Below are 16,692 nucleotides of genomic sequence, written 5' to 3'. Positions count from 1 at the left end.
TTTTTTTTTAAATCCCAAACGTAACCATGAATTTTAGCCTAACTTGAAAATATCTTTTAGATGGTTAACCTGGCACCACTTAAATCAAAGATAGTTTTTTTGTGCCCATGTAATTGCAGCTGGAATTGTGTCAATAGTAGCTGGTTGTTTTACAACCACTACACAAGAAGGACACCACATGGCACAAACTTACAAGAAAGTCATATGTGCCCACATTGCATTAAAAGGACACTGTAGGCACTGTATCTGCTTCATCTCATTAAACTGGTTATAGTGTCTGAAATTCCATGGTGCCTTAATTTCTTTCAGCATTAAACAGTTTTGAGTGTTTTTATGTTTTATTCCTAAACAAGAGTCCCCGGCAGCTATTACCCTCTGTGCTGCTTTGGCTAATGAGGAAGTATTAGCCTGAGCAGTAATGGGCAGCTGTGATTGGGTGAGAATGTCAGTGGACTGCTTTTAGCCTATCAGAGCTCCCACTGTTGGTATGAACGGTATGACTACAGGGAAGTGTGTAATATTGGCCTTAGCCACACCTCTAGGGGCCAGACTGTGGGTGGTCAGGGACCCTTATTTAGTGTTAAACTGCTCGAAGATAGTTTTACTCCGAATAAAGGGATAGGGCCAGGGTATTCCAGGCACTGTAACCAATTTAATGAGATGAAATGGTTATAGTGCCTACAGTGTCATTTTAAGCAAAAATTGTAAGGCTCCATATTGTAGACATTTATTTGAGAAATGATAGATGCATTGTAATATACATGTAAACTTTACATTTTCAGGTGGACCAGATTCCATGTAATATATCTAGTGAGTAACTGATATACTATAGCAAATATGCAACCAATGTTCATTGTTCTGTATGAAATAAATGTGGGGAAATATTAGAAAAGGTTAAATGTACTAAGCATCCTCTGGCAACACTCCCCAACAATGTGCCATTTGCCTTTGAGATAAATCATGGAGATGCTAAACATCCAACCTACTGTTCATTTGACATTACAGAAACCCAAAACACAGTGACAGTGTTGTCTCTAGAGGTGATAACAATGCAACTAGACTTGGATGTAAAACTAAAGAAATAACCGAAGGTTCAGCTGTAGTGGTTTAAACAATGTAAATATTGAAAACTGGAGACAATTCTAGCTGGCAGACTCTAAAATCATGCAAAGTTTGCAACATAAAGCTTGCCAAGGAAGACTGGATGCATAATACTGAGTTCAGACACCTGTACTATTGTAACAAAGTGAATCACAGTTTCAGTTTACGGTGAGATAGATTAAACATCCCACCCTTCCAATATTGATAAAATAGGTACCATGTAGTTAAGTAATAATTACATGAAGACCTCACAGGATGTAATCCGACAACTTTAAATAAAAATAATATAATAATAATAGTAATAATAGTAATAATATTGCCTTATCTATGGTTTTGCTGATTTTGATATAAGTTTACCTTCCGGACTTACAGAAAGTTAGATGTACTGTAAAGTTAACTAAAGTACAGAGTATACCAGAGTGGTATGTACATAAAAGAGACACAACATAATATGAGTTTAACAAAGTACACAAAGCGGACATTCTTCAGTTACAGAGGCTGGTTTGATTGATTTTTGAGTCAAGAAGGAATTTAGGGGTAATATTAGAATATAGATTTTCCAGAAAAAGGTTGTGGATATATGGAACAGCCTTCCTGCAGAAGTGGTGAAATATGTTATATATTGAAGGAGAAAAATAGTACCAAGCACATACACCATTTTCCTAAATGTGGTATTACATTATTAATGTAATGTAATATTATTAATATTAATGATAGCTGTTATTTAGACAGGATATGATTAGTTAGATGGGTCTGCACGTTTTGTATGCTATCCAAATATACATTTCTATGATAAAAATAGAATGTTGGATCTTTTCAGCTTGTATTCAAAGTGAGAGATAGAAACCTATCGCCTTTAATAATCCATCAGTTTAGCACACTGAGCATTAGGTGGCTTGTAGTCCGATAACGGGACACATTTAATGGCTAGATCACGCTGAGCAAATGTAGAAAAATCAACATCACTAAACTAATAATTTATTACAATACTTGCAATCCATAGCTCAGTGACAACAATTACATACCTATCACATGTTTTACTTTATATATCATCACCTCATTATAGTTTTGTTACATGATGTACTGTTATTGATTGTCAACAGAGCGCTTTCAATTTGACCATACTCTTTTTTTTTTTTAACAAGAGACCAAGTGTGCAAAATCAGGTCTTTAATAGAATAGCCAAATACTGCAAATCCCTCAATTATATTATTAGGTTTTAAGTTATAAGATACATTTTGTGAATAGTGTTAATACAGTGGAATGTTTGTGAGCTATAAGAATCAATAGCTAGACCAAAAGAAGCGCACACAGATAGACAGACAGATGATGATATAGACAGACAGACAAAGACAGGCAAAGTCAAATTAGTGTCTCTTTGACCAGCTAACGTAATAGGCTAGGACAGGAGTGAGCAGGTTAATAGGTCTCTGTACACATTGACCCATCCAGCAGATAAAGTGATAAAACATATTTCAAAAAGAAAAAGTTTGTACGTGGAAAAAACATTTTGTGTGTGTGGTTTTTGCAAGCAAACAAAAACAGGAAATTAATGCAATCTACCAAATAATGCAAAATGGATTTCTTTAAACTTAAGGCTGAGTAAAATCCTTCTGTAATTCTGGCTGCTTCCAACCATATAAGGTCAGTAGAAGTGCTTATTATTACTACTCCCCTTTCTACCTCATCTTTTTTTTTTTACAAAGGGATAATATCAAGAGCAGAGTCTCCCATGTGCATTATCTGTGCTGGATTTGAAATTTGATATAACCTGATCTTTTTAGTTATTTTTCTAACAAGACTTGTTTATACTTTCCCAGTGAGCGTTCAGTAAAGCAGGCCACCTGTTTGAAAGTAGAATGTATTTCTGGTTTGGTAATTGATGTTTTACTACACACAAAAAAAAAGAGAGAGCTGTATTGACCAGACAGTGTCAACCGCTTCTTAAGTTCTAAAAAAGATTGCACCCTAGTACCCTTCGTAAAATGGGGCGTTCAATTAAGTGTGTATATGATCTATATCAGGGATAGGCAACCTTCGGCACTCCAGATGTTGTGGACTACATCCCCCATAATGCTCTTACCCCCATACTGCTGTCAAAGCATCATGGGAGGTGTAGTCCAAAACATCTGGAGTGCCGAAGGTTGCCTATGCCTGATCTATATGTTTATCTTGTACACATACAGATGTTAGAACACGACAAACATCGTCTTGAGTCGGGATAAAGATCGATAGAACCAGCTGTTGCAGAGTTTCAACTTCACGTAATGCATTGCCAGCCCACGTTATTCAGAGACTCCTTCCAAAGAGTGCTTACGTTACTGTAGCACAAAATCAGCCTAGATTTGTAAAACTGATTATTATTATTAAAATCTATATCATACACTAAAAGCTGATAGCCTATCTCTAAAGGAGTTTCCTCTGTATTTCTTAAAGAATGATTACACAGACGCAAAGAAGCAGTTAAACAAAAAGATGTTACAGAATTGCGCTATTTACTATTTTAGTGATGAAATTCATTATTTTAACATAATATTTAGTAGTGTCTAATCGTAGAGCAGACAATCGCAATAGCGTTACCAATTTTTAAGACGGTCTTAATTTGTGTACAAGATATTCTAAATATACTGTGAAAAAAAAACGTCAACAGGTTAATAACAGAGCTATAAAAATATATATAAAAATAAACTAGAGATATTCAAAGCAAACAATACGATATTCACAACTGACAAGTTTAATGTCAGTATCAGATGTTTTGGAATTTCCACTGGTACATGTATGATTTATAAGTAAAACGTGGCTTTTAAAAAATATATAATTATTAGCAATTATCTGGTAGATATATAAATCAATTAATTTGTGATTATTTTAACTGATATTATGAAGTGTTTTATTCAATGAACAGTGAACTTTGTGGAGTTGATAAGAAATTTGTCATTTTTTTCCCCAAAATAGTCCAAAAAGCTATACAGTTAATTATAGATACTGTTTCCCTAAAAAGATAAACAACAAAATCAACTGAAAATATTCCTGATGTCCCCAGGCAATTAATTGGAATGTGAAATATTATTAGTTACCAAATTCTGAATATTCCTTTGACCGACTTGTATTCCCCATACATGCTGAGTATGTATCTTCATGCATATTTCAAATTTAATTTGAAAAAATCCACAATGCTAAACCAAGAAATATGGTTGATAGTTTGCCAAAATATAAACATTTTGCTAAGTAAGGAACATATTTACTAAACAGTGTACCCCAAAGAGTTTACAAACAAAAACACAAACATGTAGGCCAAAATATTAATGTTGAAAAAACAAATAAAGAAAAACGCTAGAACTTATCTAAATCAGAGACTATTTTTTTTCAGCTGCTGTATTTTGGCCATAATTTTACATGCCAATTCCTCACAATTCACTGTTTAGTGACGAGCTATACTGTTTGTATTCCTGGGTGAAAAACAAAGCTTTACAGTTTACCCAAAACAAGAGGGTCCTCTTCAACCTATCGTTCCTGTAAGTTTTCTTGTAATTGTCCTATTTATAGTTAAATCCCTCTCTCTTTTAATATTGTAAAGCGCTACGGAATATGTTGGCGCTATATAAATGGCGATGATAATAATAATAATAATAATAGCTAAACTCTTATATTCCTACTTCAGCTTCTCATGGATTATGGGACATCACAACTTGGCAGTGCCTTGTCTGGAATTCCTAAATGTGCCCATCTCATTGACTTACTCCACACGTAACAGATAATGAGTCGGTGCAACATAATGCCATAGTTTGAATTAAAATAAAGTTATTACCAAATTAATCTATTCCACGCACTTCAAAATTAAGGTTTGTCTCTGCATTTTCCCTCAACCCCCCCATCTCCCCTGACCCCTCCCCTGGTTTTAATTAACCTCGTATTCATGTCTATCAGTCCATTCAAGGACACATGAAACATTGGACAAGGATACAATTTCATTTATTATACTGCTCTTCATAGCTCTTCATATCTGCTAATATAATGTGGTAACTTTTTCTTTCTCTTGCCATCGAAAAAAAAAAAAAAATGTTTCCCGCTGTATGGAACTTGCAGCTTGGTGGCAATTTATTACATTAATTGAGAATCTTCTCTTATCTTGCTATAAAAGAGGGAGTTTTGGTCATTATCAAGACGATAGATTTTACGACTGTCCCTTTATTGCCTATACATTGCTGCAGATGAACATAATATTTAGAGTTTTTATTTCAGAAACGTTGATAAAAAGGCTTTGTTTTAAAGGTTTTCTGCTGCTCAAAAGGAGTTAAAAATCACAGCCACCCAGCCCCCACTTGTGTTCAACAAAAAATGAAAAGAAATGGAAATAGCTATTGTCACAGTTAGTTAAAGTACCTGTCTATGTTTTTACATGAAAACGATTATCTCTATCAATCAAAATTTAAGAATACAAAAGCACTAATCACACAAGGTGCTTGGACTGAATAAATTCTTATAAAATTATTTTTTCTTAGTTCCTGTTGAAAGGGAAAAAAAAATAACATTAAAAATCCCTAATTTAATAGCAAAATTATAATAGTGTTTTTGGATTTGCTGCATTACTTTTTATTATTTGTTTTGGGTGAAATACTCGTTTTTCACCCTTTGATCCTCCAAACATTTTTAACTTATAGATAAGGATTCCATGACATTTTTTGGATATTTTTTTTTTTCCTGGCTGAGGGACGCATCTCACATGTGGTGTAATAGCACACCCTTCTGTTTAGTCGTGTAATTCAGCAGCAGCGATGAATGAGTTAAATATTGCTTTTTGTCCAACTTTAAAAAGTAACGCAAACATATTCTAATAATATAATTTTTAAAATCGTAATTCTTTTTAATAAAAACATTCTTAGAAATAAATAATAAAATACAGGTATAATCAGTTTTTAACTCTCACACTTAAAACTACGGTAAATCAAAGTACTTTGGGAGACAATAAGTTGTGGGTTGCATACGATATACAATCCAAATTATATGACGACAGCAATAAAAGAGGAAGATGAAGATACAGTGTCTAGAGGGGGCAATAAACCTCTTTGCACGTGGAGGGACTTACAATGTTTTCTCTATGCTTTATGGTTGCTTAAGGGTTAAAAAAAAGCCTACAGGGCAAACCCACTTCCTAGGGTGGAATGTCACCTAGAAAAAGAGAGAGGAAGGGCTGTCACACAATTTTTTCCTCTAAGACCACATCACATACCCTGTGGTGCGCTCGGCCATAGCTGTCGTAGTTGGCGTGCTACTCATATCAATGAAGAGTCAATTTTGTTTCTACTCTTCTCCACACCAGAAAACCATCCCTAACCCAGGACACTGTGCTCAGATCCCTTCCCTGGGACACAATGCACACCAGCGTTCCTCGCTGCTTCCAGCTTTCTGGGCTCTTTGAAAGCCTTTTGCAAACATTAAGAGCATTATCTTCAAAGTCACAAAACAAGATTTTACTAAAACCGGCAAATAGCGTTGCTGTGTCAAAGCAAACAGATGAAACATAAAATGAAATTAATGAAAAAAAAAAAAAAATAATTAACAGGACAGTTTACAAGGATCATTTTTCTTTTTCTTTTTTTTTTATGGTCAATAAGCATCAATATAGAGTTACGTGCAAAAAGCGAAGTTTATTTAAATTAAGAATTCTGGATGTCTTTTGCTAAACAGAAGCACTGAGAAGGAAGTATTTTTGTAAAGTTGGCAAGTAATACAAAGTATAAAAGTGAAGATACACTTACCCATTCATACGAAGACCCAGACACAGATATATATGTTTGTATGCATGTGTATATCCCCAAGAATAAGAAGAAGAAAAAAAAAAAAAAAAACCTATGCAAAAAGTTGAGGCTTTTGAAAAAAACAAAACACTGCAGAAATGTGACTATCTTGGCTCTGTGTACTCTCACACAAGCGTCAGTGTACGGAAGGACTGAAGGCATGTGGTCTAAACACAACAAAAGCCACTGCCTTTCTCTAGATTAAATATGCAGGAAGAGGCCCCTTTTGCATAAACACAAACACTCAGCAAATGAGTAACTGGCTGAACTCACATGCCTGCTGTGAATTTTACCTGCCCTGCTTTCTGACAGCAAGAAGGCAGAGTGCAGCTGATATTGCTCAGCTCCATTCCTATTGCTGCAACTCTCCAACAAGTAAAAGGTGAAGATTTACTTACAGATGAATGGACTGCTCACATCGTGCAAGAACCCCAAGGAAGTGCAATGTATAGAAACACAGAGTATGACAATAAAAGAAAAACGTGACAACGATTAAAGAACAGTGCACGCATAAAAATACAGTTTTATCATTTGTTGTGTGCTTTCCTCCTAATCTGTATTATGTATACATTTTGGTCTCTACGGCAGCACCATTCCTGCAAAAAGCATGTTCCGGATATGCCCCCAATTCCCCTTTTTGTCTATGCAATAAAAGAAAAACCTTCCAAATGTGGAAGACTATTTATAGTCTGTGTTGATAAAAATAAACACGGTGCTCCTTGTTTGTACGAAGTCTTAAGCAAACGTAGTGTATACAAAAGCGAAATTCTGGGCACTATATTTAATAAAACGTGAATGTAGAAAATCCTGGAATAAGTAATTAAGATTATTATTTCTTTATTTTAACTTTACAACCTCTTCTCCTCTCCCTGTCCTTTAGGCATGACTTTACTTGTGTTAGAGAGGTTTTTAGTGACTTAAAATAATAATAATATATATATATATATGTGCGTGTATAAAATGTAACAATAGAATGAATGAGAGTAGCTGGTTCCTGTATAGTACAGATGCATAGACGTACATTAAACTAAATAGAACTCATTGCTGCTATATTGCATATACATAAATAAGCTACCGAATATACTCGAGTATAAGCCGACCCGAATATAAGCTGAGGCCCCTAATTTTACCCCAAAAAACTGGGAAAACTTATTGACTCGAGTATAAGACTAGGGTGGGAAATGCAGCAGCTACTGGTACATTTCTAAATAAAATTAGATCCTAAAAAAAATATATTAATTGAATATTTATTTACAGTGTGTGTATATAATTAATGCAGTGTGTGTGTATATGAGTGCAGTGTGTGTATGAGTGCAGTGTGTGTGTATGAGTGCAGTGTGTGTGTATGAATGCAGTGTGTGTGTATGAATGCAGTGTGTGTGTATGAGTGCAGTGTGTATGACTGCAGTGTGTGCAGTGGTCCAGTGGCATTGGCAGTTCAGTGGGTGAAAACTCACCTTATTTCCAGTGCGGGACGTCAATCCACCTCCTTGGTGACAACATCCGAATTGCCGATTTGTAGCCAATCCAAAGCTTTACCATAGAGAGAGCATGGGTTGGCTGAAATCGTCAAGGAGATGAAATGGGGCGGGGCCAAACACCATTTAAATAAATTGAATAAATGCATCTCTATGAGGAAAATTCAGCAGAGCGTGGAGACATTGACTGGCAGTGCTGTCTACTGTGCAGCACTGCCCCAGGAAGCACCTCCAGTGGCCATCTGAGGATTGGCCACTTGGAAGTGTCCCTAGGGGGCAATGCAAACACTGCCTTTTCAGAGAAAATGCAGTATTTGCATTAAAATGCCTGCAGGCAATAATTATACTCACCAGAACTACTACATTAAGCTGTAGTTGTTCTGGTGACTATAGTGTCGCTTTACCACTAAAAACACACTATTTATATGTACATTGGGGTTGTTTGAAATATGTTGTAATGGTGCTCATATACATTCACTGTGCATTCTTTTGGAATTTTTAGAATATGTGAATATTGTATATCACATAAACAGGGCAAGCCATTAGGATCTCTGTAAATACCCATAGGCGAAGATCTGCCCTGAACATGTGCATTTGAAACATCAAGCTGTATTTGTTTTATAGCAATAAATATATTTTATTTTTCCATAAAGTAATAAGAAGTCAGATGTGTTGTTTATATTTTAGGTAATAGCCAGGATTGTATGAATATTCTTGTACACTTAGATTTTTTACATAGACCATGTCTGAAATATTGCACTAATATTGCAATAATGGATACCAAATAATCCTATATCTTTTTCTCCTACACCCAAAAATTCATGAAAAGGATTTTATAACTAACAATAAAAAAAAAATTAACTGAGTAAATTATAAATATATTTTTTTAGGTATTCCTGAACAGTAATCTATTTACAAATGCACATTGCACTATTTATTTTTGAAAAAAAGTACTTGATATTGAACGGATTTTTTGTACATGGTGACTGAAAGTAAAGAAAATGGAGCAATACATATGGGCATATATTAATTATAAAAATAAATGTCTAATATTAATTTCTGATAAAGAACACTTTATCTCACCATGATATCAACTGATGAAAACTCCATAAGTCAATGGATGAATCTGTACCTTGCTCATATTTGTTTAGTGTTCACTATTGCATGTCCAAAACTCCCAGGTTCAAAGTATGCGTAGTTTTGTCAGAGTGTGTGCTCAGAAAACATTAGCATTATAAAAAGCATTGTGCATTACAGCTGTGGTTAATGGCATCACTTGGCAAAGGGACACGATCGCTATATTAACTACAACTTATTAGGACTTATTAGGTCTTGAAGTCCACTATTGTTTTTCAATATATATCTTATGGTACCCAAAGTCCTGAACTTGTACTGCCTCTACTACTACTACTACTACTACTACTACTACTACTAATAATAATAATAATAATGATAATAATAATAATCACAATAACAAAGTATTTAACCAGGAAATGTACATTCAGATTACTGTGGTTTTCAAGTACGTTCTGGGGCTGTTACCTTCCCAGGGGTTGTTACTATTACCTAATTTTATGATACTTATGAGCCAAGCCAAGAAACAACTTTTGTCATTTGTAAGCAGTTGTTGCAACTGGCAAGGCTAACGTAACCACGACAAGCAAATCCAGGCTAAGACAGGACAGAAGTACATACTGGTCCTTAGAAATGCCAGGCTAGCACTAAGGATAGACAAACAGAATGTCTGAAAACATACTAAGAGGAGCAAGCCAATGTCAAGGAGCACACAAAGACACATAATCAAGAGACATGAGAAAGTCTGGAGAACAGAGGACAGGAGTAGTCAAGCAAGTCGGAGTCTATATCAAATAATCAATAGAAACAAGGAACGCACTCTCGGGTTCACCTATGGTGGACTAAGTTGAAACAGCCATAGCATCTGGCTACACCAGAGCAATAGCAAAATGTAATTTATGGCGCCAAAGTTGCGTAATTTTTGGCTACACGTTTAGAGTGGATATTACTGTTTACGTCATCATCGATGTAGGACTATTGAGAGGTTGGGAATTGTTCTAAGTTTTTTTCCAGTACAGCGTTCCATTAGGCATTACAATGATGCTGGGAGCAAGCAGAAAACGTGACAGTGACATCTGTGGAGAAAGATTTATTTTTGGTTGGATCTCAGTGATGAGGAATTTTGGATGATGGAGCACTAGGAGCTGAAGAGGCACTTATGCATTGATAAAGGGGCAAATCCGACACATTTGTACATTTATCCTTCCAATAAATTATTGGTAGCACCTTGTGTGCACTATTGCATCTGATAGTGCTGCCCTCATTTTTGATTTTGTGTATTCTACTGAAGACAGACTCCAAAAGAACGATGATGGCATCCATGAGTGAGAGATTCAGGTGAGTATATCTCCTGTTTGTGTTTCCTACATGTTACCACACACCAAAAGTTCACACCACCCTTGGGGGCTTTGCTTGGAGGCTTTGGCAAATATGTAAAGACCATTGAATGACATTTACTGTGCATTTCATTAGAATTCTTGACAAGTCACACTGTAATGAATAATTCTGCATATCTGACTTGCAAGCATTTTTAAGAAGACTTAAATAAATATTAATCTTTTTTTTTAATCTGTCTGAATTAAAAATCACTAAAACTAAATTTAAAAGAATGAGGTAAAACATGAAAAAAAAATGTGTTTCCGTTACATAAATATTCAGCTCTTTTGATACCCAAGTACTAAACAAACATAGGTGAAAAAGAATTGTCAGAAAAGTTACAAAACTACAAAATAGTTGGTTATTGCCTGATAAAATCAAAGTGGTGTATAGTGTGGCTAATTTCACTTGTGTAGCCTTCTAAGTGGCAGGTCACTCATTGATCAAACAAAGCAATCACGAAAGCAAGTTGCAAAATATGCCATAATGAGGCCCACTGCTTGAAAGCTTGATTTTTTTTTACTAACAGCTTAAAAAATATTGACATTAATCAGCTTTGTTAAGTAGTGTATAAAGGTAGCCGGCGGCATCTTGTTTTTCTATTTCTAAAAGCACCTATATCAGAGAACATTTAATGTTATGTAACTTAGTAGCACTCGAGGACTGAAATGAATGTTATACTCTGTGTAATAGTCTAGTGAACACCATCCATTGCAAAACATTTTTACACTTTATTCTGCCTTTTTTTTCTGTTTGTCCTTGAAATATTTACTGACGAACAGTTTTTCAATGTTCTAAACAAGTGTTTTCCTCTGTTATTTATTGACTTTCCCATATTCTGTTTAGACCAGACACAATGTCCCTTCACACACCAGACTTTTTAAGTACATTCCTCTTCTCCCCACCATTTAGTTCCTCATTCATTTCAGATTCACTGCAAATATAAATCCACATCTGAAAAACTCTTCTTCTAAATGATGAATGACCTAACCAAATAGGTTAGTATCTGTCGTGATCGCTTACCTCTGACCTGAATCCCCCCCGGTGTTCTCTGTGACTCTGAACGCTCATGTGCTGATGATTTTCTGGGATGCCGAATTTGGGTCAGAATGGCGAATTTGCCAGACCAAATTTGCATCCTAATGGCGAACTTCCCAGTCTGAGTTTGGTGCATAAATATGACGAATCCATGTATGCTAATAAGGAATTTGCTTATCACGTGGATCAACAGAAGTTAAGTTATATCTATATATCCTTACCTCCTCCAGTCCTTGTTGCCCTGTTGTGTGGTTCTAGTAGCCCAAGAGGACATTCGTTGTATTTCCTTTTCCTGGTTTCTGATTTTGTCCATTTACTTGATTCTCCTGATCTCTTGGCTTGTTATAATGTTAATCCATATCTATCCTTACCTTAACCCGAGCATTCTCTCTGAATCCTCTGCCGTTAGCCTGGTGACCCTTAGGACTGGTATACGACTTATCTAGTTATTGTGTTATAGTCTGCATGTTTAGGTTCCACGTCGATCTTGACAGTACCCTACAATTCTCTTCTTTTATCTTTATAAGACAACTGTCTCAAACGTGGCTTGGATTGATTGGAAATATGTAAAAAAGAAAAATAGATGACAAAGTGAGAGATTTTAAAGTCGGAATGGTCATATGGGTCAGCCCTTGCAGAGATGTAAATGCTTGAACTCTATGTACACAACTGTATACAAACATAGTATAAGGGAATAAGGTTAGTTAATTAAATCATGATCATGATCAATCATGACCAATTCACAGACTGGCTATACTACAACAAAATATTCTTCACTGTTCAACAACCAAACATTTTACAGATAACTTCATCAAACAAAACAACATTAAAACTATGAATATATTTTTATATGATAGCTGGGGGATATGAGATGACACACAAAAAAAGGCAAAAAACTGATTTTTGTCTAAAGCATTTTACAGAATCATTTCTAAATGTCATAAAATTAATCATGACCTTAATTAGGCAAATAATACCACAATTAGGAACCCAGTCTTGTTATACTTGTATGTAGGTAAATGAAAGCTGTAACACTAACTGTAAAGAGAGTGCAACACACTACAGAACAATGCTTGCATGAACGTTGTGGCACTGAATACGTTAAGAAAACAAAAACATGATACCAAACAATGAAATATTAGATTTACATCCAGCATACTACATGAACCATGTACAGTTATTGGCATAAAACACTTTTTTTTTTATACACAGACCCAACAACTGGTGGAAAGTCAGAGGTCTGTAGCACCTGCTATAGATTTATCACACATGGTATAGTTTTGCATTTGACACCAGGAGTAGATTTGTGTAGGATAGCTTGGCCATCACTGAAGTTACTATCATGGGGATACCTGTAACTACACTGTAAATAATTAAAAAAAAAAAAAAACACACAAAAAAAGGTATCAGTATTGTAATTACAATAGGATATAAAACAAAATCATGAAAAATCTAAATAAAAGAATTACTTAATGAATAAAATGGGGTGTCTGGCAAGAGGAGGGGGGTGTCTGATTCACCAATAAACAGAAACATTAGCTAGCAGCTTGAGGTAACAAAAAAATAAAAAGGTGGGAGGGAAATGAGACCTCCAGAAAAATAAACAGGGTATACAGTTTCAAAGGCTACAGACACAGACATTTCATTGTTCCAGCCAATTATCAGTGGAAAATAATAACAGCAGATGGATTCAGAGTCACTGACTTTTCATATGTACTTCAACAGATGATGAAATGCGAGATCTCTCTGAAAAAAAAAAGGCAAAACATCTTTCAGTAAAAAGAACTCTACTCTGCAGATGGGGACCTTCTAAGGCAGCTGATTATTGTCTTAAAATGCAGACTTACTGAATGTTTCAAGGTCTTATCAGATGCCACGGATACAATGACATAATTATTAGAAGTCTCCGCAGAAAAAAAGTGACTAAATAGAGAATTTAGAAGTAGCTTCCTTTTTGTCCTTTCTCAAAGACTAGCAGAACCCTCCCCCCAAACTATTTTAGAAAAAGAAAACAAATTGAAAAAAACATGACAACAAATCAAGAAATATTTTTTTTTGCTCCTACATAGATTTATTTTAAGCGTACAACATGGAAAAGCATACCCTACTGGGGTAAAAGAAAATTTGGAAATATGCCCCCTCAATCAAAAAGGTAGACAATTGCATGTATATAACTAAAATTAATATTGAAATGTTTTATTTGCTTTGTTATTGAATTATATAATACAATGTCTACATGTAGAAAGGCCATTAGACTTGAATTTGTGGGAGGAGTAAGTCCCCTACTTAAACTCCCAGCCCCTACTCATCTCTGCCGTTCAGCTGATTGTCTCTCCCCATAGCAACCAGCACTTCCGGTCCGAGTTTCCCGCCAGAACAGCTTCAGTATCCTGCAGCAAGAGGTCCAGAGCAATCCTCCGTCCGTTCTGAGGCCCCGCCGCGCAGTTTTTCCTCCCAGTCGCGGTACCTGGCTTCCGGTCACGAGACCGGCACGCTCACGTAAGCTAAGTGAGGGAAATAGCGTTCGGCTTTTTCCCTCCATTCGGGCCTAAAAACGTAGGGGTAGGCTCCCTCTATCTTCTTTAAATGTATCCATGCTCGTTTAACGTATTCAGTGTTCGTGCCAAAACAGACGAACGCCCGTTACAATTACGCATCGTTCACATATTCGTACGGAAAAACTGCCGAACTATGTATAAGTATAACCCTCACATTAATCGTTGTATTTCTGTGTTACTGTTCGGTCATACGCACGAACCTCGTACTCACCTACTTACCCGTTCGTGCATCCTTAACCTTAGACGATCATCCTATTCACCCCTCGCTATTTTCCCATTCAGTATTGATCTATTCGTACGATTTAAACGAACACACGATACAAATCCCTATTACGGTTAATTATTTTAAACCATGCTAAATAAATTCATGAATTTTATTTACACGAATTTTAAATGTAAACGCATATTCCCTGTTCGGTCAGATAACTGCTGATACCTACATGTCAGTATTGGTTATTCAATCCGGTCTAACTGACAGTCTTTTTCTTAAATGTTGGCTGGTTTGATATATCTAAAACATTTAAAAATCATAATTATTTATAGATACGGTTCTTTTTCCTACACCAATTAACTAGTAACCTACATTTTAATATTCATTTTTACTAATTCTTATAAACTTCTCATGTCACCAATATAAAGAACAGGTTTTTCTAGCTATACACCAACCCTATTCAAACCCTACATACAGATATTAATTATTAAATACGATCTCCTAGGGTAATTCCGTCAAATCCACATCTGTACTACATCTTCTCCTTAAAATCACGTAGTCATTTATTCTTGCCTCTGTCACATGTCTTTGGCTTTACAGATTGCATCGGTTTCTTGCATTCCTGCTCAAAAGTTGCTATTTCAAGTTATTTTTGTTACAGGAACAGGTATAGTATTTTTCTCACTTTGGTATCATCCAGGTCTATAGGCCTCAAATACAATTAAGCTATCTAGCCTTGTCACAGCAAGACATGTTGGTATTTATTACTATTAACCATTTAAATATTCATTGGTTAATCCTTAGCTCCAGTATTATTCTAGGCCTCCACCGGTTTCTACACATTAAACCAGTTACGCTCTTCAAGGTATAGTTCCCCACTCTTTCAAGACCTTTCTATACAAGACCTTACTCGGTCTCGGTTTCATTACGATTGACTCACGGTCTTACGCCCACGGTATGTTAATTATTTACAATTTCTCTACCCAGGCCTACGGTCATACTGCCATCAGGACAAGGAAAAACATCCAACCTACCTGATCCGATACTCAGGCATACCGCCAGGTACTTACGTCCTTACTCACGTACGGCAATCACTACCCCAAGGCCTCAATCAGCCTTTCTCCTTAACGCAAACTCGTCCCAATCCTATACTAAACCTTTCAGATCCCTCAATTCAGGATCTTACGTTGCGCTCGTAACAGCCAACCCTCACTACAAACCATACGTCACCACGATACGTATAAATACATCAACGTCTGTCTTAATCCTCAGGCTTCTTCTTCAAGAACAGCAGCAGACAAAACTCGGCACATAAAAAAATACTAGAAGGTTCCAGTTATCATTTACAACCTTTCAAGGTTAGTATGCACACATTACACCAAAATTTCCCAGTCAACCTTAAGTATACAATTGAACTGGCTACTGGGTCTAGGCTACCGCCTTAGCTCACCCTATTAGGAAATCCGGTCCCGCGAGGCCATCTCCCACCTCAACACGGAGGTACGTCCCCACGCTGAAATCATAGTTATACGCCTCACCCGCCCTACTACAGGGCTTTAGTCAGGGCCTCACCTGTCACGGCCACACGTTTGGAATTCTCTTTACAGTCACGAGAGGCCAACACCCTGCCACCACTGTCTGTGGCCTCAATTTCCTAAGCCAAATCATAGGTAGAGCCTCTCACCGCCACTAGGGCCTCACCTACCAAAAATCTCACAGATAAGTTTTTCGCTTCGGCACTAGCATTACAGTCCAGTTCTTCCAATAAATACCATCCCTCATATCCCCCCACGTTTCCTTACTCCCCTTCTAATACCTCATTCACAAAATAATTTCTTTTAGAATGTCCCAAGAACCAATCCCCATCGAAGAACTGCCAGAAGAGATACCGTTCACGCCAACCAGACCAGAGTCTCCAGGCGAATCTCTCACCACTTCAACTCCCACGTCCTTGAGAGCATGGACTATTCCTAAAATTACGGCCGAGCTTAGGTTCAGGGGAATCCCCTTTCCAGCCACAGCTAGAAAGGCAGAACTTTACAGGCTGCTTACCTACC

At 36.4% G+C, this 16,692-nt stretch overlaps 1 protein-coding gene across 2 annotated transcripts in view; it reads right to left on the bottom strand.

The window, feature by feature from the left end:
- Window positions 1-16,692, bottom strand: part of FOXP1 (forkhead box P1) — a 691,275-nt gene that overhangs the window by 375,232 nt on the left and 299,351 nt on the right. The window contains exon 1 of one of the 2 annotated variants that reach the window (XM_063426763.1): window positions 6,861-7,050. The exons of the other annotated variant lie outside the window; for it this stretch is intronic. The gene's annotated coding sequence lies outside the window, so the exon portion shown is untranslated. Of the gene's footprint in view, window positions 1-6,860; window positions 7,051-16,692 lie in introns of those variants that run through there. 2 annotated transcript variants of the gene reach the window in all.

The sequence above is a fragment of the Pelobates fuscus genome, chromosome 7 (genome assembly GCF_036172605.1).
Source record: "Pelobates fuscus isolate aPelFus1 chromosome 7, aPelFus1.pri, whole genome shotgun sequence".
NCBI classification, from domain to species: domain Eukaryota; kingdom Metazoa; phylum Chordata; class Amphibia; order Anura; family Pelobatidae; genus Pelobates; species Pelobates fuscus.
The sequence above is the reverse complement of the archived record's forward strand: the minus strand, read 5'-3'. Positions and strand labels throughout refer to the sequence as shown.